The sequence below is a fragment of the Carcharodon carcharias genome, chromosome 10, assembly GCF_017639515.1.
Source record: "Carcharodon carcharias isolate sCarCar2 chromosome 10, sCarCar2.pri, whole genome shotgun sequence".
Lineage (NCBI taxonomy): Eukaryota > Metazoa > Chordata > Chondrichthyes > Lamniformes > Lamnidae > Carcharodon > Carcharodon carcharias.
In genome coordinates, this window is record NC_054476.1 from 41,253,745 (window position 1) to 41,278,194 (window position 24,450).

The following is a 24,450-nucleotide window of genomic DNA, read 5'->3' on the forward strand; positions in this document are numbered from 1 at the left end:
TGAAGCTTTTGTATTTTGGGTTGTCAGAGGACAATATCTGTGTACTAGCTCCCTGTGTTTACATCTTAAATGATGTGGCTGACTGAAATGGCCCAGCATACCACTCAGTTCAAGGGCAATTAGGGATGGGCAATAAATGCTGGCGTTGCCAGTGATACCCACATCCCATGAAAGAATAAATTTTAAAAGAAACTCCATTATTTTGATAGTACTTTCTCTTTATGAATTCTTTGCAAAGATTCAGCAATATGGGGGTTCAAAGCAATCACTACCATGTGAAAATAGATTTGAATTAATGTTTTTCTGATTCAAACCTATGGATTCAAAAATGGTTGAGAAGGGTAAATCAATGTAAATAGTAAAGATAAAGAGCTGATAAAGATTAGGAAAGTCCAATGTACAATCCTGGGTTTACGACTGATGGCATTAGTTGAACATTTAGTTGGCCACTACAATTGGTCAAAGCATCCCTGGGCTATTGAAGAGAATAAATAGAAAATGTTGGAAAAACTCAGCAAGTCTGGCAACATCTGTCGAGAGAGAAACAGTTAACGTTTTGAGTCCAATATGACTTCTTCAGAAGGGAAACCTGAACCAGGGATTCGAGGCTGCCCTATGTATCCTCATTCTTTTCTCAAGGCAGTGAGTGAGAGGATGATTCAAACTATAGGGGCCAACTGTGTTGCCAATATTTTGTTTGAATTCAAAGTACCCATGGAAAAGATTGAGGATACTGTGCATCATTTTTAAAAAAGGGATAACGTTGCTTTCCCGGAATCTCCATAGTTCATTTTCTTGCTAGTTAAGTTATCTAAGGAAACTAACAACACACAAACAACTTGATTTTGAGCTCTCTTCTTTAGGACAGGAGTTACATGGTATGAAACATATAACAGTTGTAGTGCCATAACAAGGGGTAAGCACTTCAAGAATGTAGCATTAAATTTCAAACCCACCTTTTATGAAAAGCAGCAAGTTATATTCAAATAATGTAACTGTTGTCCAGTTATGCACTTCCCTTGCCTGTTGTTCCAGTCTACAAAAGCCTTTTTCCATATTCCAGAAATGACAACTATTTCAGTGTAATGGAAAGTGTTTGTGGAATGCTAGCTGTTCATTATCTATGATTACTTGAACGTCCAAAATAGAGTAGGGAGTACTTTGGCAAAGATTTGATCTGGATTTAGTGTTGAGTAGCAAATTAAGCATAAAGAAGAGATGCTTTACAGACTGTGAGTTTCTACATCCAAAGTCAGTATTCCCTGGAGAGCCTCAGTGTACAACTTGATCTTTGCTCCCCCATTTCATATATGGAGCAAACAACCAGTCTGAACTAAGGAGAAATGGGTGGTCACTTAAGAACTTGCCAGAAAAAAAATGATGCTTAAATTATAAGAAAACTTAAAACAATTACTTGTGTCAATAAGGGTTTCTCACCTGATTATGTGTAACAAAACAATGTCAATGAGGACTTTACCTTCAGACTAGCTGTCATGTAACTGCAACCAGTAAAAAGTGATGTTAAAATGGTCCCATGTGACCTAACCAATGAAGAGCTAACAATAAACTGACTGTCTCTAATATTAAAAATTCAACACTGTATGGATTTGATGGACCTACAGGATCATCTAGTTTCAATGCCAAAGAGATTCTATATTTTTAATGAATTGCAGCTTGGCCTGGGACTGCTTACAGTGCAAGCCATGGCTGCTGTGATTAAAAGCATATTGATTGCCAGCAGGTGAAATGCAGTAAACATCTCTTCTGAGAGTATTGTAAATTAATGATGGATTTATATTTGCCACGTTTTAACTGCCATTGTTAAAAATAAAAGGCAAATATATAAGCTGTCTTGGACTTGAATCGAATTGACTTAAATCTCAATTTTTAACATCTTACTTAAAGTTTTTAATACTTGTAGAGTCATAAAAATGTAAGAAATGGGAACAGGAGTGGACTAAATGGCCCCTCAAGTCTGCTCCACTATTCAGTATGATCATGACTGACCTTCTGCCTCAACTTAACTTTCACACCTGCTTGCCATATCCCTTGATTCCCTGGAAGACTAAAAATCAGTTTTAAATATACTTAATGATGGAACATCCATAACCTTATAGGGTGAACAGTTCCAAAGATTCACAACCCTCTGAGTGAAGAAATTTCATCTTACCTCAGTGTTAAAATATCCAACCCCTCATCCTGAGACTGCTTCCCCCATGATCTGTATTCCCCAGCTGGAGGAAACAATCTCTGTCTGCCATTTCAAACCCTTTTAGAATCTCCCATGTTTCAAAGAGATAACCTTTCCCGGTCCTAAACTCCAAAGAATATAGACCCAATTTACTCAACCTCTCATCATAGGGCAACCCTCTCATTCCATGAACCAATCTATTGAGTCTTCACTGTACTATTTCCAATGCAAAGATATCCTTCCTTAGGTATGGAGACTAAGACTGACATAGCACTCCCAAGTGTGCCCTCACCAAAGCTCTATACAATTGTAGCAAGGCTTCCTTATTCCTGTACTCCAATTCCCCTGCAATAAAGGCCAACATGCCATTTGCCTCCCTAATTGCTTGTGTACCACAAGTACACCCAAGTTTCTCGACATCAATATTTAAAAGTTTAATGTTTTAAAAAAATTTGGGTTTTCTATTCTTACTATCCAAGTAAATAACCTCGTACTTCCACACATTATGCTCCCATTTGTCACCTTGTTATCCATTCACTTAACCTGTCTATATTTCTTTGCAACCTTCATGTCCTCCCCACAGTCTACATTTCTATCTAGCTTTGTATTGTCAGCAAACTTGGATACATTACTCTCTGTTTCTTCATTAAGGTCATTCATATAGGATGTAAATAACTGAGGCCCAGCACTGATCTTTGTGGCACTCCACTTGTTACAGCCTACCAACTTTAATATCGCCTTTATACCTGTTCATTGCTTTCTGTCTGTTAACCAATCCTCTAGTCATGCTAATATATACTCTTCTGTCTTTGGTCTGCTTGTGTAAACAGTAGTTGGAAGTCAACCATTTCTGATTAATTGTGTAGAATGTCCTTTTTCTCTATACTAGGGTGATCATTAAAGCAGAATTAGAGATCAATTCATGATTTTTTTTCTTATTATTCTATGCGCTTTACAGATGGGTTGGAAGGAGCTTTATTTGGTTCATTTTGTATACAAAACTTTATCATGGATTCATGTTTTGAAGTTAGTGCAAAAAATATTTTAGAACTTGGCTTGTAGCAACTGCTATAAAGTACAGTGTTTGCTGTGTTTATCTGCTCAATCACTGGTCCATGTAAGTTTTCTAAATAAATACAAGTTTTAACCATTAAATGTGAGGTCTGTTAGTAAGGTGGTTTTCATTAGTTCTGAGACAATAAGTATACACAGTGGATAGGCTGTATTATTTCTGATCAAAGACCTGACTGATCAAAGAGGTCATTGCGCATAAGGTCAAGTTCTCTCTTTCTGTTCATGTGGTGTCCTCAGTGAAGTCCTTATATCACAATGAGGCAAGTAGAAGAAGCAGACCCCAAGAATTATCTCAGCTGGTATGGGGACCCATACAGTTGATGTTACCAAGCACCTACTCTAACCAACTGAGCTAACCAGCCCTACTGTTAACTTTATCACAAAGTAAAAATAAAGTATTGGAAAAGGGCTTGAATTGTAATTGTGGAGACTTCTGAATGGAGCTCTGCACATCTGTGCATGTACACATTTAATGATTGCAGGCCTGAACAAGTGAAGAAGTCACCCATACCTCCACCACACTGTGTTAACTCAAAAGTCATTACAATTACGCAGCTCTCCCTTGAGGCTTTTCCTGGCCTGACTGATGCCCTGTAAGTACAAAGCTGAAAAAAATAAATATTTTTATTAAGGGCTTCCGTTTCATTGAGGATGCTTCAGGCCAATCCACATCCAACAATCTGCACTGAAAACTCTACTCATAATTTGCCAGTTGTGGCAAATTCCACCACAGCAGCTGAGACAATCCACAATGTTCTAAAACAATCAATAACATTCTTAAAAAAAAGTTAATTCACCCGATCTCCCAATCTTTAAAAAATTCCAGGATCTGGATCCGGATCCAGATCTGCATCTTCACTAAAAACTAATCAGTTTTTCCAGTTCTTCCTTGGGCCATACCTGTGTACCAAGCTTTGCTGATATCCATGCATTTGTTTTTGAGATATATTGTTTACAGATAAACGGACTAATAAACATACAAAAAATGTTACCTCCGCCCACTGTAAGTGGCAGAATGGCTTGGAACTGACAGTCTGACTGTGCTATTCGCTCACATTATTCTAAAGTGGCCACGGTTGACATGTACCAGTATATATTAGGATGGAGGTTTGTATCGACTGGCAAGTTCTCTTTCAACCGCGTTGTGGTGGGAGAAGTAGAGAATCTGAAGGTAGTTCATCAGTCCATCTGTCATATCCTTGTAAAACATTATCTGGCTTGAATTGAATTAGTCTGGCCCTAGGCTTTGAAGGAGACTTGAAGAGTTGAATGAAGAAGAGGGAAGCAGGCATAGAAACCTAAATCTTTTCAGATTGCATCAATGGCCTAGGAAAATGTTGTCCTTAATACAAACTTGTCCCTCCAGTTTTCCACTTCCCTCTTTCCTACTGGTACTAAGTCATACTGGGCTGCCCTCCAGCACCTTACAACAGTGGCCATTCTTTGTGTCAGAGTCAAACTTGTAAATGCCAGCAAGGGGTTGCATCACATCTGAGCTAGATCCGTCCAAGCACTTTTTCCAGTGAGTTCACTGGGTAGTGTTCAGAAGTGGGAACCATGCAGGATTTCTCTTTCTGCTGAACTCAGGGACACTAAGTCAATAGCAGTACCATGTCATCCTATGTGAAACAACTAACTCAGACCAAACCAGGATTAAGCCTTGGATGTCTCTGGTCTGGAAATCTTGAGTATAATACCATTCATTTCAGTAAATTGACTTAATAACTACAGCAAATAACACTTAGGCTATCTGTTCATGGAATGAAATCATGCAGCAAACAGAGCTAGAGACTGTTATTGCAATGGTTTTGAATATACATTTGATATCTATATTGTTGAACTTAAATACATCATATCCAGTTTCTCTACCCTTGCAGACATCCTTCGTATATATCATATAGCATGAACTAAACTTCAATCAACAGAAAATGTTTAAGTGATGCGAATAAAAATAGTTCCAAGGCAATTGGAACTAAAAATGAACCGGTTCAAGAAGGGCCTCGCCATCACCTTCTCAATAGCAGTTGGGAATGGGCAATAAATGCTGGCCTTGCAAGCAATGCCCACATCCCAGGAAGACGTAGTTAAAAAAAAAAACATGATTGCAATAACGAGGGTGTGGAGTTTCTGTCCAAACTCAATGTAAAGTATTTTTGTTTCCAGATGAGTGAATCTAGAGGGAGCCACTAAATGGCACTCAAAAAAGGGTTGATCTGATCTCACCTTCTCTGGCATGCAGCTCCCTGCCAAGCTGTGCCATTGCTAATTGTATCCTCCACTGAGGTAATGTCAGTAAGGTATAGTAGCACAGATGCATGTAGATTTGCTTGATCTATCTTCTGTATCTATCCCTGGGTTTACAGAGTTTCTGGGCCACAACTTCCCTTCATGCAATTGCGACAATTTGCTTTTCACATTAAATTTACATCTGTAATGCCATAAATATTGGTAAGGAAACCAGGCTGAATCTCTTCCTAACTTATCCTACATTTTCTCCTATTAAAATGCATTGACTGCTGGTCTGATGATGTTTCCAGCGCATGGATCACTGTCCTACATGACAGTGTTCACCAAACAAAATCTGCACAACAAGAATTTAGAAAAAAAGTGTAATTCACAGTGGTCTTTAGAAGTTTCATTTACTACAGATCACCCTTCAGCACTCCCTAATCTTAAGTGATTTTCTACCTATTGTTACAGTCAGGTTTGGGACCAGCAAATTTTTTTTGCTAACGTAGATGAAATTTGAAATCCCAATTACGTAAGAGAATAAAGCCACGAGATTCTATCTTTTTAAACAAACAGAAGAATTCTTACTATACAAGAGTCAACAAAGCAAACTGTCAATAATATCTGATACTCTAAGATCTAGAATGAACATGAGGTAAACATGAATTAACAGGCAAACTGTGGTTGAACACAGATCTCAAGCTGCTCACTAAATGGCAGACACAACCAAGACAGATCCCACAAATTACCTCAGCAACCCACCCATACGTCAGTGATCAATATGGATCACCAAAAAACGTTTAAACTTTTGTCTTCCTCAAAGGATTTCAGCTTCTCTCTTTTGAGGATTTGGCCTCTGCTTTCCCTTCAAAAGCTGCTCCAATTCAAACTTCCCCAGTGACTGCTTACCTCCCAGTTGCTCGATCTTTTCTCCTGAGACTGCATTCCACTGGATTCACAAGGCTGCACTCCGGTATCTAATCGCTGGTGTGATCCCAGCTCTCTAGCTGCGCTGAGCAGAACAACACTGCTCATGGATATTTCTTTGCCCAACTCCCAGCTTCATGGTGCAGACACATCTTCACCTTCACCACTGGTTGAACTACTTCCCATGAGTTTCCTTCTGTGTCCTGGCTTCCAGCTGCACTGAGAAGACACCTCTTCAGCTGCACTGAGCTGACACTGCTCCCATGCTTCCCTGATCCCCAGCTTTCCAACAGCATTGAGCAAGCACTCCTCCCAGGCTTCTCTGAGCCCCAACTTCCAGCAGCAAGGAGCTAGCAACTGCTCCTGGCTTTTCCTGTGCCCCAGCTGGATGGAGCTAAGGACCTCCTTCTGTTCCTGACTAACTCTCTTGTGAGCTCCTTTACGTTCCCAAAGCCCGAGGTCAAGCGGTCGTTTCCGAGCATGCTGTCAAAGGAAATCTGGAAAGCGAGCATGTGCAGCCAGTCCCCCGCCATGCTCTGCACTTACGCTGGAGCCATGGGCATGCTGGGAGTTGTACTTCATGGCCCTGAAAACACACAGCGCAAACCCAAGAATATGGATTCCCTCTCGCTATCTATTGCTTCTACAAGGTGTTCCTGAAGAAGCTTCAGCTTGGGAGCTGGAAGATTGCTAGGCCTACGTTAAGAGGTCTTGAGATGGCTGTGACTGATGACCTTGAAAAGGTAGAGTGGAGGAGTACTTTTGACGACTTGGAAACCCCTATGCATGCTCTCCTTCAAGTACTGGAAGCTGCAAAAAATGGTGGTGCCCAGAGCTTACATGGACTCAGCATTTGTATTCTGGAGAGATGCTACCAGCTCCAGAAGCTCCTGGTTAACTGGGCAAACTAGTCTTTATATAGATCTTTATATACATACAATCCATGGTTCACCACAGTGACTCTTAGTCATGCACACATGCTAGACATAAGTTGGAAGTAGACTTCTACATATTGACTGCCATGTTACATAGTGGCCCCCCACCCCCAGACAGGTGCACCACTTGACTTGATGATTTCTGGAATGAAACATTGCAACTAACATTCATTCAATTTAAAAGCTGGGAGCAGGGTCCAGGAAGCTGGCATCCCTGCTCTCTACAGCAGGGCTGGACACAAATCGCTCTCAAGAAAACTGTGTCTTGAGCCATCCTTTCCTTCTGCTCTTGCTCCTGTGCTTATTGCATCATCCAGTGCTGACATTTTGTTATCCCTTCTATTTCTGAAATGGAGCTTACAGGGTTATGATTGCCTTGCAGTTGTAGATTTTCCCTCTTCCCTCTCTACTGCTAAGGAGCCTGGGACTGTGGCAGAACTTGGAAAAAAGGGACAGAGAAAATAGTTAGCAGCTAGAGAGAATGATCTATTGTTGAAAAAGAGTGGTGAATTGCAGATTCAGTGAGGAAGATAGTTGAATGATGAGAAATGAATGGTTATAGGTCTAAATACGGTGTGCCACACCTCTTCCTGCCTCACCATCTGCATCTGCTCTAGATCTTCCTCTGCTCTGGATATTCATTTCAACCTCTTCAGCAGATGTTGCATTTGAAATTAGGGAGACCATCCTCTAGTGAAGGTCTTCTCCCTGGCATTGTATGCGGTTTTGTCATGCAAGAGGAATTGGAATGCGTTAGTTAGTGATGTACGGAAGATTTGAACATCTGTGTGTGAAGGTAGAAAAGTTCATTTTTCATTAAGAACAAGCAGATGCATGTAAGAGAGGCTATTCATAGTGAGAAGAGGGGCAATGCCAGACTTTGAAAGTGTCAGAATGAGGAGGACCACCACTGATGCAATGATTGGATGGGATGTGGAGCGTAAAGGTTAGGATTGTCATTTGCAATGTTACAGTAATGTGAAGCAGTGCTGTGTTTAGAGTGATGAGAGCATGAGTTTAGCAGCCAAGGCATTGAATTTTGTTCACTGTTTCCATTTCCAAGAGGCTAATTCTCAGGCATTCACATGGTCTGCTACTTTGGAGGATCCCTGTCTGGCAGTGTGGTCGGGCACCCTTTTCTTATCCAATGGGAAAAGCATACACTTCCTCCTGCAAACGCCCTCCATTGAGAGTTTCAGGGCATTATCAACACTTGGGGTGCTCTCCCAGTCAATTTCTTTTGCCTTTTAATTTTGCTGAACTCCACAATGAATGCTGCAGCTCTCCTTTTAAGAGGCGCATGTCACTAGGGAGTGGAGTGAATCACTCCAAGGATCACTTCAGCCCCTCCCAGCCATCATGGACGACCTGTCCAATAAGCAGCAGAATTCACACTGACAGCTTGCCTATCTAATTTCAGTGAGACACAAACATGAAAAAGTGCCTCACATTGACGTCAGTGAGCTATTGACATAGTCACTTTATTCAGTTTGGGCATAAATTGTTAATCTCCCTTATGGTTGCATTGTTAAGCTCCATCCAGTGGCCTAATTGGAACTGCAAGCACTTGTTTAATTTGGACAATTGAAATAAATATAGTTGGCAGTTAACTTGCTGTCAGTTGTTAATTTCCATTTTGGGAATACTATGCAATATTTAATTTAAAAAATATTTTACTGAGTAGTGTTATATTAGTGTTTTTTGAAAATCTTCCAAAATGAAATAACAAGAATAGATGTGTGCTCTAATTAGATATGAATTTCAACTGAATATACCCGACTGAACAAACTGTCGTTACTAATTGTTTAACATTAGATCTTACTAAGTTCTCTGTTCGCTCAAATGTATCAGATGGTATAAAACAGCCACACCGACCAGCAAGCCTCACATTCAATCTTGCTTGTTATGTGCTGAGCTACCTGATCTTGGCAACATTTTGCAATCTTTTGACTAAGAATTGATTCTATCAGCTTCAGAACATAACCACTGTGCTCATTTTTTTTGGACAACAGGTGGTAGTAATGGTTCTGCTGATGCCATTTCCACTTTCTCTATATCTGTCATTGTTCTTTATTTGTTCCACTACCACCCCCTTTTGCCTTGCACCACCATCCCATTTGCTGTTTAATTATTCCTGCCTCCCCCCCTCATTAATACCTTCCATTTTGTTCTTTCCTCCTCAACCCTGCATCCCCTACCCCTTTCACTAGCTTTGTCCATGCTTAGAAACTGTTAATTCTTTGTCTTCTGATGAAAGGCATCGACTTGAAATGTTAACTATTTTTCTTTTTCACTGATGTTGCCAGACCTGCTGAGTATTTCCAGCATTTACTGTTTTTATAATAGATATGCCACAGTTGGCTGTGGTAGGGGGAGGGTGATGGGAAATCGAACAGGATTTCTACTCATGATCATTATTGAGTGATTCCCACTGCAGAGTGTTTATTTGGCATTACTTCAGACATCCAATTGTTGAATAGCCTGCAAATGCTCTGGCCTAGACTTTCTGCCTTGCCTTCTTTTATCAGGATGTATCTCCAGTGGGTTGGGAGCTTCACACATTATGGAAGTGCTGTCTTGACCCCAACCAAATTTTCTAACCTTGTCTCTAAGCATTTGTATAATGTAGGCTGGCTGCTGGCCTGCAGAGAGTTCTGCCTAAAAAAAAATGGGTGGAGTTTTGACATAATAGATCTCAATAGCCTGTCACAGCAATGGGTTGCAGACCACCTCCTCCTCCTTCGGCCAGTGCACACTGCTCTGGTTGCTTGCATAGGCACTGGCTACAAAGAAAAAACAGGCAGCTCTTGGTCCAATGTTTAAACAGTATAAATGGCAAGAATTGTTTTGAGATCTTGCAAGTAGCTGGAAAACCTCAATTTTACTCTCTTGGCTTATCTGGGAATAATGGCCATAAAACAAGTACATCTATTCCACCAGGGAATTTTGAAGGGGATATTAAAATTGGCAAAATTAAAAGTAAGGTGAGCAGGGCTGATGTCCCTGCTTGCTGGTGGAAGCACAAGGCTCTGTTGACAGAGCAGTTTCATTATCTGGTCAGGCACAATTGATGCCTTGGCCTTAGGGAAGATATTTTATTCAAAAAACCCCTGAAAATATATTTTTTTCTCTCACTATCAAATGTTGGGATGGCAGTCTGTGTGGGGGTTGGGGGAATGGCAATCGGGTAACTCATATTTATCAAACGCAAACTAAACTACCTCAAGCGTGAGCTAATTTGCAGACTTTATTTAGTGATGCATCATAATTACCTATTTCACCTAATTAACAAAAATATTATTGACACTTGAGTCGAAGTGACAACTTGTTTTCTATTCTGTTACATGATGAAAGTAACAGTGTGCGAGGCTTAGTCCCCACTTATAACAGTGATATAATGGAAAGGAATACTATATTCTAAACTTTTTGAAATATAAGATACACTATTCAGATAAGCCTTAGGGTTGCTTCCTTTGTATGTGTCAAACAGTTCAAACTGGCTTTACCAGTTTGTGAAATATTAGCTTCATCTCAAAAAGCTATAGCTGTGTACAATGACTTCACAAGGTAGATTTGTTGCAGACTGTGTGTGTGTTGCATACGTTGCATTAAAGAATATAAAAATAAAGTCCTTTGAGGTGGATGCTCCCATGGCTAACAAAAAAATGTATTTATACCAGCCCATCTCCATCTTCATTAGCTGATGGAAGGGAGTTGCAGTGTTTGCGGTATTTCATAGCAGGTACTGGCAGACTGCCAGACAAAGCACAACTGCGGTTGTAAGGCAGTGGGTTTCTCCTTCAGCTTTCCTTAGAACTGTCAGTGCAGGAGAAGAGCACATAAAAGATTTCTTCGGGATTCTGTGAGGAAAGCACCTTCCATTCATAGCAGAGAAAATGGGTCCTGGCTTTTGACAGATTGCACTGCCATTGGGATTGTGTGACATTGGGAAACTGAAAGCTTTCTTCTTCTTTTGAGTGGCACCAAGACTGAGGCAGGATGTTGGGACGATTTGGATTTTCAAGTCTGCTACCTCAGGTAGCACATGCTTTCTATCAAGTACAAGACAGGTGTCTGTAAAGACTGTCACACTGAAGGTTTACATTAACGACTGGCATTAATGCTCAAGGTTAAACACAGTAAAGAATAAGTTATGTCTTGTGAAATTTGTGCATGTCCTGTCTAGTATTTAGTAGTAAATGGTCATATTGAAAGAATGGGTTAAGTCATATTAAATTTATCAAAGAGATTTAACTAAGCTAACGGGACTAGATTTGTGACTTGAAATATCTAATTAATGTGGTAGGTACAAGATAGAGTATGATCATTACAGTGTCCAGGGCATTTGTATAGATGCTATCTTATTAAGTAATTTTAGCTATTCTAACTTACTTGCATAGAGCTGTTTTATAGACAATGGACAGCATATTAAATATATGCAAGCACATTTTTTTTATAAAAGCAAATGCAATCTTTTCCTGTTGATTGACTATTATACTTATAAGGTTCCATAGAATTATTTTGATATAAAATGCTGGCAATAAGCAATGGTGTATAGGACTGAATACTGATGGTTCATCCTCTACTCGCTGTTCAATCTGGAAATTGTTGCCATCCAGTTTTCAATTAACGCTTTTATTTTCTCCAGCTAAACATGAGGAAAACTGAAGACATCTTCATCTTTGGGCACTATTCACTCCATCCATCCATCTCCCTGGCCACTGTTCCGTGCCTGAAGTAGACTGTTTGTAATTTTGCCATCCTGTTTGACCCCAAGCTGAACTTCCTACACCATACACTTTGCATCATCGCCTACTTACATCTCTGTAATGTCGCCTGCCCTGACCACAGTTGAGAAACAACAACAGCAATTTTGCTTTTATGTTGCGCCTTTAACATAGTGAAATATCCCAGCACTTCAGGTGCATTATCCAACAGAATTTGACACCCTGACATTGGAACAGGTGATCAAAAGCTTAATCGAAGAGGTAGGCTTTAAGGAGTGCCTTAAAGGAGGAAAGTGAGGTGTGAATCCCAGAGCTTAGGGCAAGGCTGCCAATGGGAAAAACAATCAAACTAGGGGATGCAAAGGGAACTTGGAGGGTTGTAGGGCTGGATAATGTTACAGAACTAGGAAAGGATGAGGTCCTGTTGCAATCCAGAGTGAGAGTTTTAAAATTAAGGTATTGCCAAACCAGAAGGCAAAGTAGGTCGGTAAACACGGCGATGATGGGTGAATGGGACTTGGTTCGAGTTAGGACATGGGCAGCGGAGTTTTGCTTGGCCTTGTTTATGGATGGTGCAAGGTGGAATGCCAGCTAGAAGATGCCATTGACATCCTAATGTATGCGTTCAGCACGTCTAGAGTTTATTCCAGGCTATGTTCTCATGGCCACACTTCCATCCTCCATCCTGCATAAAGTTAATTTTGTCTGAACCTCAGTTGCCCATATCCTAACCTATACCAAACTCTGCTTACCATCCTCACTGACCAACATTGGTTCCTGTCCACTGATGCCTTAACTTAGAAGTGTTATCCAGTTGTTTTAAAAAAAACCTACATCAGCCCTCTAATTACTGTAACCTGACAATCACTGCCCATCACTACCATCTGCCCCTCAAGATCACTCTTCTGTCTCTCACATCTTGCATTAGCTCACCTTTCACCCCCACCATTGGCAGATGTGCTTTTAGCCATTTCGGCCTGGTACTCTGGAACTTCCACCCGAAACTCCTCTTTCTTTCAGATCATCCTAAAATCCACCTCTATGCTCAAACTATTTTTCACCCCTCTTAATATCTCCTCCTTTGGCTTGTGATGTGGTTTTCCAAAATACCTCAGTAAAAGTTCCTGAGGGCAGTTTACTACCTTAAAGATGCTATATACATGCACGCTGCATGTCGGCCCAGATGTACCAGAAACCACTGGAAGGAGCGGGCGAGTGGCTCGCTGGTTTTTCGCTTCCTGTTCCAAGCTCAGTGAAGCCTTTGCATCACCTTAACTCAGTTGTGGCTGAAATCAGCAAACCCCGCATAGGACACGGGCCAAACATCGGCCTTCCTTGATTTGTAAGGAATCTCACTCATTTAAAGACATTACTCAAACTTCCATGCAAGTGGCTCTTGCCTCTTGTTTATGCTGGTCGTTTGCGTGGAGCTAAAGTGTAGGACAAAATTATTCCCTTTTTATGCTCAGTGCTTAGTATTTGAAAGAAAAATACATTTTAAATCTTGTAGGATCATTTGAGTAGCGAAAGAGACATTGTGCACGTTGGATTTGTTTTTAATGTTTGCAAAGAGTTGGGATGTTTAATTATTTTGGTGTAGTATGTTAAAAGTGCACATTACTGTGTGCTTGTTGTTGTGCGGGATGTTTTTCCACTTTTGTTAATAGTTGCTTTCAGTTGATAGAAATTCCTGGGAGGGGCGTGTTCTGATGAGCTGATACTATTTACATCTGGTGACCTATAAGGGAGTGCACCTTGGTGGGAGTAGGATTGCTTGAGTCAGTTTCATTTGACAATGAATTGGTTTCAAAACAACGTGGTTTGGAAAGAGAGTGGGTTTAAAGCTTCATTTCTCTGTTACTGGGGTTTGAGTATTTTCTCTGTCGTACAAAGAACTCCTGGTTCTTCGAGTCTGGAAGGTATGTTTATTTGTCCCGTTTCTGTGGGTAATTTGGTGTAAATGTTAAATGCCCGATTACTGAGTTTTTTGATTAACCTAACTTTTGCTTTCGTTATACTAAGAAGATGCCCTTGCACAGCCTATGTTTAAATTCCAGCTTTCACAATGTCACATGCATTTACTATTGTCATTCACCAAGTTAACTATGACAGCGTCTCCATGATGAAGGACAGGAACTTGGGAACGCCACCACCTCCAAGTTACTCGTGCAATTGCACATTACGTGGTTTGGGAGGGGGAGAGATGGTGGTGCAGATGGGCAGGCCTCTTGTATATGACCTGGACACTACTAAACATGCCGAAGCTGCAAGAACTAACAGCATTGTAGACAGGTATATACGTGGATCTCCTCGAAGTAAATCCGCAGATTTGATCTGTGGGTTTCTGTAATAGTGGCAGAGCTGAACAGGCAAATTGAAGGCAGTTCCCGAAGTGGAATGTTGAAGTAGAGAGGAAGGCATCAAGATTGCTTTTCCTCCGGAACCCAAGACACTGAAGTGAATAATTAACAGAATCGACCACTAAGACAGACTGAAAAACGCGCCACCATCGACAATCAATCTATTTACCTACTTCAGAAGTTCCACACCAGCACCTCAGTCTGATTTTCTAAACGCTTTTGTATTTAAAGGGAATCAAGCTGCCTATTTACATCAGTATTGAATGAGTTGGTGCAGTGATTGGCTATGGGTGTATTATTAAAGCTCTGCTGCACACCCTTTTGAGTGCTACTGATGGAATGTTCATTGTGTCCTTCACTGGCTTCGGAAAAAAGATTTCGTCACCGCTAGTGTGACTGGCATAGCCTGCTCAGGCTCTGTGAAAACCTTTTTTTAAGGAAAACTGTTTTAAGGCCACACCAGAATTATTTGCAGTTCAGTGTACAGGGCATACAATTGACTAAGTATCATTGGAGTCTGAATCCGAATCAGTGATTTTATACTACCGACCTGTCTGATTTATACACAAATATTTTAATTTAATATCATGCAGTTTGCTGTCTTTTTTTAAAGGATGCAAACTTATACCTCCTTTTAGGCATTAGAGATATTTCAGGGGCTAAAGTTGTGTTTACAGCACAGAAACAAACCATTTGGCCTGATTGCTGTGAGAAGATTTTCCAGACTAATGTCTGGAATGGATGTGTTGCCTTCTAGGGAAGGGTTGGACAGATTAGGCTTGTTTCCGCTGGAGTTAAGAGTAAGAGGCAACTTGATTGACACATATAAGATCCTGAAGGGTCTTGACAGGGTGGGTGAGGAGAGGATGTTTCCTCTTGTGGGAGAATCTAGAACTAGGTGCCCTTGTATAAAAATAAGGGAGTCATCCATTTAAAACAGAAATGAGGTGAATTTTTTTTCACTGAGGGTTGCAAGTCTTTGGAACTCTCTTCCTGAAAAGGTGGTGGAAGCAGAGTCTTTGAATATTTTTAAGGCAGAAGTGGATAGATTCTTGTTAAGCAAGTGATGGATTATCAGGGGTAGGTGGGATGCAGATTTCGGGTTACTATCAGATTAGCCATGATCTTATTAAATGGCAGAGCAGGCTCAAGGGGCTGAATGGCCTACTCCTGCTTCACGTTTGTATGATGGCATCCATGCTCCTCACAAGCCTCTCCCCGCTTCTCTCTATCTAACCCACCAGCATTTCCTACTGCTTCTTTCTCCCTCATGTCTAGATTCTCCTTAAATGCACCTGTTATTTTCCTAAATTGATCCTTGTGGTAGTGCGTTCCATATTCTTATCACTGTTTATTGTCCCCTTCACCAGCCTTTATATTAATTACACAGTGTGTTGCAAAACCAGTCTGCTGTTCCTGAACTGGCCAAGGTGAGGTACACAACACATCAAAAATATCTGAGGTGGTTTGTCTGCCATATGCTCCACTCCTTTTCCCCAGACATAAGGCAACAGAACATAAGGCTCTGTTCAGCTTTTCTCCATGATGGAACTTATAAAAGTTAGGAATTTATCCTAAATGGAACTTGTCTTTTGCCATTAGTTGGCACACACGTCCTGTGTCATCTCAGGCCACAGTTAAATTGAATGTTTGCATCCCAATTAGCACTGAAATCTAGATAGTTTAGATGTTGCCTTGGTTCAATGGTAGCATGCTGGCCTCTGAATCAGAAGCCTATGGGTTCAAATCTCACAGTGGAGATGTGAGCACATAACCGAGGCTGACAGTATTCAGGGAGTACTTCACCAGCAGAGGTATTGTCTTTCAGATGAGACTTAAAGGCCTCATTTGCCCCCTCAGATGGACATTAAAATATCCCATTGTAGTTTAGAAGAGCAGTGGAATACTTTTGTTGCCCTGGCAAATATTTATCCCTCAGCTAGCAATACTGGAAACAGACTATGTGGTCATTTGACTAATTGCTGTTTATGGGGCCTTGCTCTGTGTAAATTAGCTGCTATGTTTCCTTATGTTACAACAGTGACCACACTTCAAAACAACTACAATGCCTATGAAGTGCTTTGCAGTGAAGATGTTACATAGGCAAGATTTTTTTAGTTTAACTTGTGATTCAAAATAGTTATAAGAAAACTAATAAATCTCTGCATGTTTGGGATTGGGATACATAGCCTTCCAATGTTATGAACAATTAATCCTGGTCCCAGTACAATAAGTTAGTAGCAAAAGTGCAGATGCTCCTTCGTAAATATCAATCTCATCATAAAATAAATACCAATGAAGAAGGCAATTTTCTTAAGTTCATCTATCAAGACTAAATTCCATTACCCTCACCCATACCGTTAGAACGTCCAATTCTTTTTCTCTTAAAATGATTCCAGGCTTCCTTTCCTCCATTTGGAAGTTTATGTTTGGAAGTCTATTCCGTGTATCCATCATTGCATAAGCAGCTTCTCATCAGTCGTAGGTTTGCCTCATATGAGCTTGAACTTGTGTTTCCTTGTCTCTCAATGAAATATCAATTTAGTTTAAAGTGATATTTTAGATATACCTTTTCCACACCTTTTCATTAATTTGAACGCTACAAGAAGATCGCATTTCATTCTCCACCTTTCAACACTGGAAAGACTGGGGTGGATCTTGGTTGTCTCTTGAGCAAGATAAGTTGGGCAGTTTATATTTCAAGTTCTCCCTATGGCGGAAGAGCAGCACATTTACCTTAGACTTCATTCTAATAAAATCAAATCACCAAAACTTGCAGATGGCATTGAGATTCCACAATCTTTTTGGATTTATCCCCTAAGCCCTGTTCTTTCAAAAAAGCAATGTTCCTAAATCTGTTCTGTGGTTAATTCCGTTCTTGCCAGATATTGTTGCGTGTAGGCTTTGTTTTTATGACTGACTGTTTCACAGCCAGCTTTTGTTTTGGCCAGAGATTGGTGGTGTGAAATACTAACCAGGAGAGAGATTAAGTGAAAAAAACAAAAACAAAAATACCTGGAAAAACCCAGCAGGTCTGGCAGCATCTGTGGAGAGGAGCACAGTTAACGTTTCGAGTCCGAATGACCCTTCAACAGAATAAGTGAAGTTGCTGCCTAATGGCAGAAGGTTCAATCATGAAAAAGAAAAGGATCCCCCTCCTTGTTATAGTACAGTAGAATTTATATTGTTGTAACTGGGAGCCATGTAGAATACTTCATGTAGTGAGGCTCAAGAAGGTGTTATATGATTTCTCAATTAGCAAGAGTTTATGGTAGGTAAGCAAGTAATAAAGGACTTAATTCCTCTGCTGATAATCCATATACTGAGAGAGTTCTTGGGCTACTGGTGATGCCTGTTTTCATTTCAATAAAGCACTTTAAGTGCTTGCGACAATAGATTGAATAGGCACAGTGCGCACATGCATCCGGAATTGTTATTCATGTCATGGTTTCTAAGACAGCACTGAAACAGCACTGAAATACATCAATATGTGTGATTCAAACCAGTTTTGATGTTTAAAAATGAGCACATTATGAGTCATGTTGAACAGGCTCCTTTTCAATTAAATGATGATTCTATCTGTTGTGGCAGTATGAGACACATGATTATAACCTGAGTGAAGAAGTGCAAGAACTTTCTCTTATAAATGGCCACAAAGGATATCACGTCAGTGAGCCAGTTGAGATTTCAAGATCAACATTCAGGTTTGCAAGAAGTTGAGGTGAATGCTTGTTTTGTGCCAATCAAATGAATATGTATGGACATGTTGCTGTAATTATACTCTGAAAGGTAATGATGCAGCACTGGAATAGAAACTGCTATAAGATTACCATGCAGATCAGGGTGTGATGATCAAAGTTGTTCCTGTCTCGGAACCTGCTTTGCTTTATCTTGTGACAGATCAGCTGATTGAAGTGTATGGTTTAAAGTCTCATTTGGACTGTGCTGTGACCCAGTTTCACTGATTATTAGTCACCAGGTTATTAAGTTCAGTCCTGGAGTTTATTGAGTCAAGAATGTATAAATTGCCTGATACTTTACAAATTAGCAGTTTAGCAGCTTGTGTGGTACTGAGATATACTGACACAGAACTTTCTTTGTCAGTGCCTTTCTTTGTCAGTCAGGGAGGGGATTGGGGGGTGGGGAGCAAATAAGGGAAGAGAGATGTTGAAGGAAATATTAAATATAATAAAAGTTACCAATACGAAATATAAGAAAAGCAGTTTAGTTTTTATTTGCTTCTGCCTGTGTGTCTTGTGACAAAAATGACTTTCTATTGCATAACACTTGTGTGCTGTTCTGACTGTATTTAAGTAAAACTGCTCACCTGGCTGAGGAATTTCAGGTTTGCTATAAACAATGCAGTCTAGGCAGAAGAACTGAAATAGCCCTGTCATTTCAACATCCTAAATTCATGGTTTGATCCTTTGTTAAATGCTTAACATTTTTTTTTTTGTTGCTCCCAGTCAAAGAGTTGTACTGGATCATTTTATTTACCAGAAATACAGAAAAGAGTTTTTATTCCTTTTGTAGTTGATGCAAGTCTCCCCAAGGACTTAAACTGTCAGCCAGCTGCATTGATGTTTTCTGGGTCTCCAGTTTGGCACCACTGTTGTCAATAATTCCCAGAAATATCAAGAGGTTCCTTAAATATTATAATTAAAATTAATAATTGCAGTACTGTAAATTGTAATTTTCTTGAAGAAACTTGCTTCTCAGTAAAACTATTTCCTGAATATGTCCCATTGTTTGCCTTCATAATTGTATGAACATTATGATCTTGGTAATTAAATTACTAATTATAGTTACTAACTTATTAGTGATTGTATCATTACCATGTCTATTTATAGACATATTTTACTTATCCAAGAACCTGTTTGTTAAATAATTGATTATCCTGAATAGGAGTTTACATCAGAATTTCTGAATCCATTTTAGGTTTGTATTTTTTTTGTGGTTATCCTCCCTGAACTGGACCGGTTAAATCCTATATGTGTGTTGGATATTGGTGTTGCATGCAATACTATTTAAAACTTTTTAGGTTCCTGATTGGCTGTTTTCTGACAAGTCCATGTGTCCTTTTTCTGAGTACTTTCAAACATCTTCCTATGTTCTATCGGAAGTTCCCTGTAGCCATAATGTTGCAGCCACTGTTTAGTATATTATATGTGGAATGGAAGTGATAGATTGATTATCATGTCTGTCTGCCCTGCAGAGAAGGCAGGGCCCAGCTGTGTTGGAGATATGCTGTTTTTTCACCAGGAAAAACCACACTTAGATCAACACCATTGTAATTGTGTTGTGTGATGCTCTTAACTCATCACAAATTGCTCCCACAGTTTTTTTTTCTCTGTTCTTTCATGAGATGTAGGTACCACTGGCAAGGTCAGCATTTGTGGCCCATTCCTAATTGCCCTTGAACTGAGTGTCTTGCTAGGCCATTTCAGAGGGCAATCAAGAGTTACCCACCTTGCTGTGCGTCTGGAGTCACAAGTAGGCCAGTATCATGAAGCTGTTAATGTATGTAATAATACTGGAAAATATTTTTCTTTTTAAATAGAAGTTTAGCCTGTGGGTGTATCTTAATTGGATTAAAGCCAGCTAGCCTGGGTGCTTTGTGTACTAGTTTTGAGATGTAGGAGAGGTGGAGTGCATTTGTATTTTTTTGGATGGAGCATTCAAGAAGGAGGGGTGAAATCTGGCAACTAGCTAGCAGAGACCAAGCAATATGTTTATATTACTAATCAAATTGGTACTATGAAAGGGGTTTTATTGTTAGAAGGGGTGGAATTCAAAGGGGTTGGTGGTACAATGAGAATTTACATTCAATGAGATGTGCTGGATATAAGCGATAGCAATTTTTTGTGTGCAGAGCAGAGGCAATGTAACATCAAAGCCTGTAAGCCTACCACTGTCTGCAAAGGAACCAAGGTGAAAGGAATCTCATTTTGAATTTGTAAGGTGAAAATGCTTTTCCTGGTGTCTGCTTAAAATTCTATGGGTTGTTGTTGCCTTAACGGAGATTTTATGATAGTAATTTGTAGCCATGTGTATGTGTTTAATGTGTTGTAACTTAATAAAATGTTTCATTTAGTTTAATATAAAAACCTCTCGAACTGATGGTCTGATTCCTGAATTTAGAGCTGCATCTCAAATGGACCACCTTAAAATATAGGTTATGACAGTTATTTAAAATTTCTCCCTGAGATTTTTAAATAACTCAGCTTTACCAACTGCTGGGTCATAACAACCAGACCAGATGAGGACAGCAGATTTCCTACCCTAAAGGGCATTACTGAACCGCATGGGTTTTACTTGATGATGGTTGTCAGCTCCTGTGGTGGGATTTGAACTCCATGCCCCAGAGTATTAGTCTGGGCCTTTGGATTATTAGTCCAGTGTCATTACCGCTACACTACCATCTCCCCTACCAGTGACAGACTTGCAAACTCTAGTATTTCATCCTAATGTCCATATAGTTAAAAGTGCACACTCCAGGCAGAATTCAAGCTTGAACGAGCAAAATTTGTAACTGTTGTGGGTTGTTTTTTACTGTTACATTTCAAATGTTTGTAATACTCCCAGGCTAATTGGGATGCAATAGCAGAGTCAATATTGTATTTTTAAAATATACGCTATCTTTTCTTGGGTTTCTATGGTTCTTTCATCAAAGTAATAGAATCCTGCAGAAATTCAACTCCTTTTAAAGTATTGTGCAATATTTTGTATAATTTCACCCTTTTCTAGAATGCCTTGCTTTATTTGCAGCAACAATGAAAGGCGTTTGTATATTGCATGAGACCAGTGCTAGTGCCACTGGGTTCTAGGAAGTGTGTGTTTTGCGCAGCTGGCTATAAGATAAATGTAAAACTCAAGGGCTTACTGAGACTAGCTGCTGAGAGATCTGTGTTTAGTGGATATTTTGTGGCCACTGATCTTGAATAAGTCCTGGCATTCTTGCATTTATTTGCAATTGTGTGTGAGCTACCTTTATTTCAAGGCTAGCACAAAGTAAAATCACAACAATGCAATTTTAGTGCTGTTGTGTTAAACCGTTCCAATGTGACACATATATACCAAAGGTGTAGTATAAGAGCTGCATTAATGTGCTGTATGTATGTTGAGTTAACATGCAATTCCAGCCAAGACATCATAATGCTGTAGCTATTATTACCTTCTGAGGCTTGTTTATGGTTTTGCTTATATTTATGACTATTAAGAGATGTAAAGACGCTTGAAGATTTGTGATTCTTTAAAAAGTCAGTTGGAGAGCCTTTATAGCACAGAAATAAGCCATTCAGCCTATTGAGTTCATGCCAGCTCTCTCTCTCGAGCAATTTGTCTCTCCCATTCTCCAGCTGTATTTCCATAGTGCTGCAAGTTTATCTTCCTCAAAGTGTCCATTCAATTTCCTTTTGAAATCATTGATCGTCTTTGCTCCACCATCCTTTTTAGGCAGCGAATTCCAGGAGTGGTAACATAAAGCAACTAAGTGGCAATGAACACACTCAGCAACATACTTTCCCCTCCTCTTTTGAGTTATTGATTTCTTGTTTGGAGTATGGTTCCACTGGAGCAGTTGCTTCCCTGCATCTTGCACAAATGGTTATGCTTGAGCCTTAACTGCCAGTGTTGGCAAGCTGTTTGACTGTGGGTCATTACAGTCAAACAGGAACATTTCCACCTCTGGTGTTGAGACATATACTCGCAGCACAGGCTGTTGGATAGTGACCAGAATTCAAGAGTACTGGACAATTTCTGTCCACTCCTAATTTTTTTAAGCTCAATCTCATCGAAGCATTACTGCAATAAGGGGAAAATTGTTACAAACTCCCTCCATTTAATGTTGATTTAAAGAATTTATTTCCGAGTATCTATATAGTAACAAGAGTATTTATATTGTTTGATTTTATACAAAAGTCAAAGACAACCAACAGACCTGTCACTGGCGGTGAAATTGGACATGGACAAGGGGCATAACATGTAGTTTTGCATCTGAAGATGCCTGATATTCAATTCAATTGAGGTCAACTAAAATTGCACTTTGACATTTAAATTGAGAATATAATGGAAACTCCCATAGGAATCTGTTGGTATCTTGAGGGCTGTTGCACGAATACTCAATGCAAAAGAAAAACTAGAGCTAGAACGTGAGATTTTTTTGAGTGAACTTCATTATTGTAGACATGTTTGGAATTCCAGATGATTTGTCAATACATGGCAAAAATCCAGCTGAGGCAGTTTTAGATCTTTCATTCCAGACTGTATTTTTTGAAAAGAATTTACTAAATTATCTTTCGTTGAAATTTTTGCTTTTTTAAATAAAATTGTCAAAGGCTCCTTTTAGTTGACTAATCAGAATGATGTGGATGATGTGCAGAGTGGTTTTACTGAATACTATTTTGTCTGGAAATTTTTGATCTTTCTATTCTTTCCTGGCCTCCAAATAAAAGCAAAACTATTGAGGCGCAATTGTTTAGGGTTTCTTTTGTAAAAGCTAAAGACTTATGCAGAAGACGGACTTCAGTGACGTTACTGTAAAATAAGCCTAGGACTCGTTTTGGTAATTCTTGGTCAATTGTGATGGCGTTTTGTTTTAATTTTGCACTAACAGTGTAACATGAGAAGCAATGCCTGTGATTACAACAGTTCCCTGTATTTGTTGGCAATCTGATTGTGGGTGTTCACCAGTGAGATAATCCTGGATCAAATTATTTGAGGGTGAAAATTGACCCCACTCTGTCTAGATGCTAAGCAGATGTAAAGGGGCCTAATTTAGGTGGCCAACCTACAAATCGTCAGAAAAATGTCTGATGACACTTTTGGTTTGGGCACTTATAAAAGCTTCCAGAACAATGTAAAAACAACAGCGTAAAACAAGTATTAAGTCTCTTCAAAATGCTAATATGGGTTCAAGCACCTGTTTTGGGACCCAAACCAGCAGTCATTTACACTAAGCTCAGCAGGTGTCATCAGAATGATTAGGTCTACATCCTGTCTAACAAGTGATTCTTAAAGGAATGGCTTTAAGGGTAGTTTAAAGTGATGCCTCTATACTGATAAGTTTGAAAAGAATACATAAGTGTGGAGCTGAATGAAACCGGAGGACTCCACGTTAAGGCCATAGATAACTGCCGGCCATCTCTCATCCCTGCTTCCAGACTCATATATTTTTTAAAGTCTTCCTCTCCTTCAGGAGCCCAGTGAGAAATGTGTGGACCCTCCACTGGGAGTTCTGGTCCAGCTCGGGGGCTTTTAGGGCCTTGCGGTTGAACCAGAACACCGGATCAGAATGGCATTGGCCCAATATTCTTGGTGACATCAGAAACTGGGAGGCTTAGGAGCAGGAGCACTGAATGTATCTGAGGTAGATCAATTCTTGATGGACAAGGGAGTCAAGGGTTATGGGGGGCAGACAGAAAAGTGGAATTGAGATCGCAACCAGATCAACCATCATCTTACTGAATGGTGGAGCAGGCTCAAAGGACAAAATGGCCTACTGCCACTCCACGTCCTGTGCTCCTAAGAAGCTAGAAAGTACATAATTTATATTTCCTGTCTTTTACTTATTCACTTCCTGTACATCACTTAAACATAAATCTTGGGGAATATAGATGGGATTAAGGAAGAGAGATGAAACATAAATCTTGGGGAATATATATGGGATTAAAGAAGAGAGATGAACCATAAATCTTGGGGAATATAGATGGGATTAAGGAAGAGAGATGAAAGAGACTAAGAGGAAAAGTAAAAATCTGCCAAATTTTTTTTCTTCCTCCGGGAATGAGATTCCACCCTTATAAAATCATTTTCCTGGTGGTCAAGCAAATTAATTCATTAGAGTACTTTGAAATGTTAAATGTATTTATATTGAACTGCTTACCATGAATTCAATCAGGAGCTGCCTGTTTTTTCAGATTTTTTTACTGCTGTACAGTGAGTTAGCAATAGTTGCTCGTGGGTGCGAATGACAATGGCATAAAAGGTTAAAAGAATAGGACTTTGTC

At 39.8% G+C, this 24,450-nt stretch overlaps 1 protein-coding gene across 8 annotated transcripts in view; it reads left to right on the top strand.

Moving 5' to 3' along the window:
• plekha7b (pleckstrin homology domain containing, family A member 7b) overlaps nt 1–24,450 on the top strand; it is a 518,153-nt gene that overhangs the window by 193,290 nt on the left and 300,413 nt on the right. Inside the window, exon 1 of one of the 8 annotated variants that reach the window (XM_041197499.1) lies at nt 13,850–14,002. The exons of the other annotated variants lie outside the window; for them this stretch is intronic. The gene's annotated coding sequence lies outside the window, so the exon portion shown is untranslated. Of the gene's footprint in view, nt 1–13,849; nt 14,003–24,450 lie in introns of those variants that run through there. 8 annotated transcript variants of the gene reach the window in all.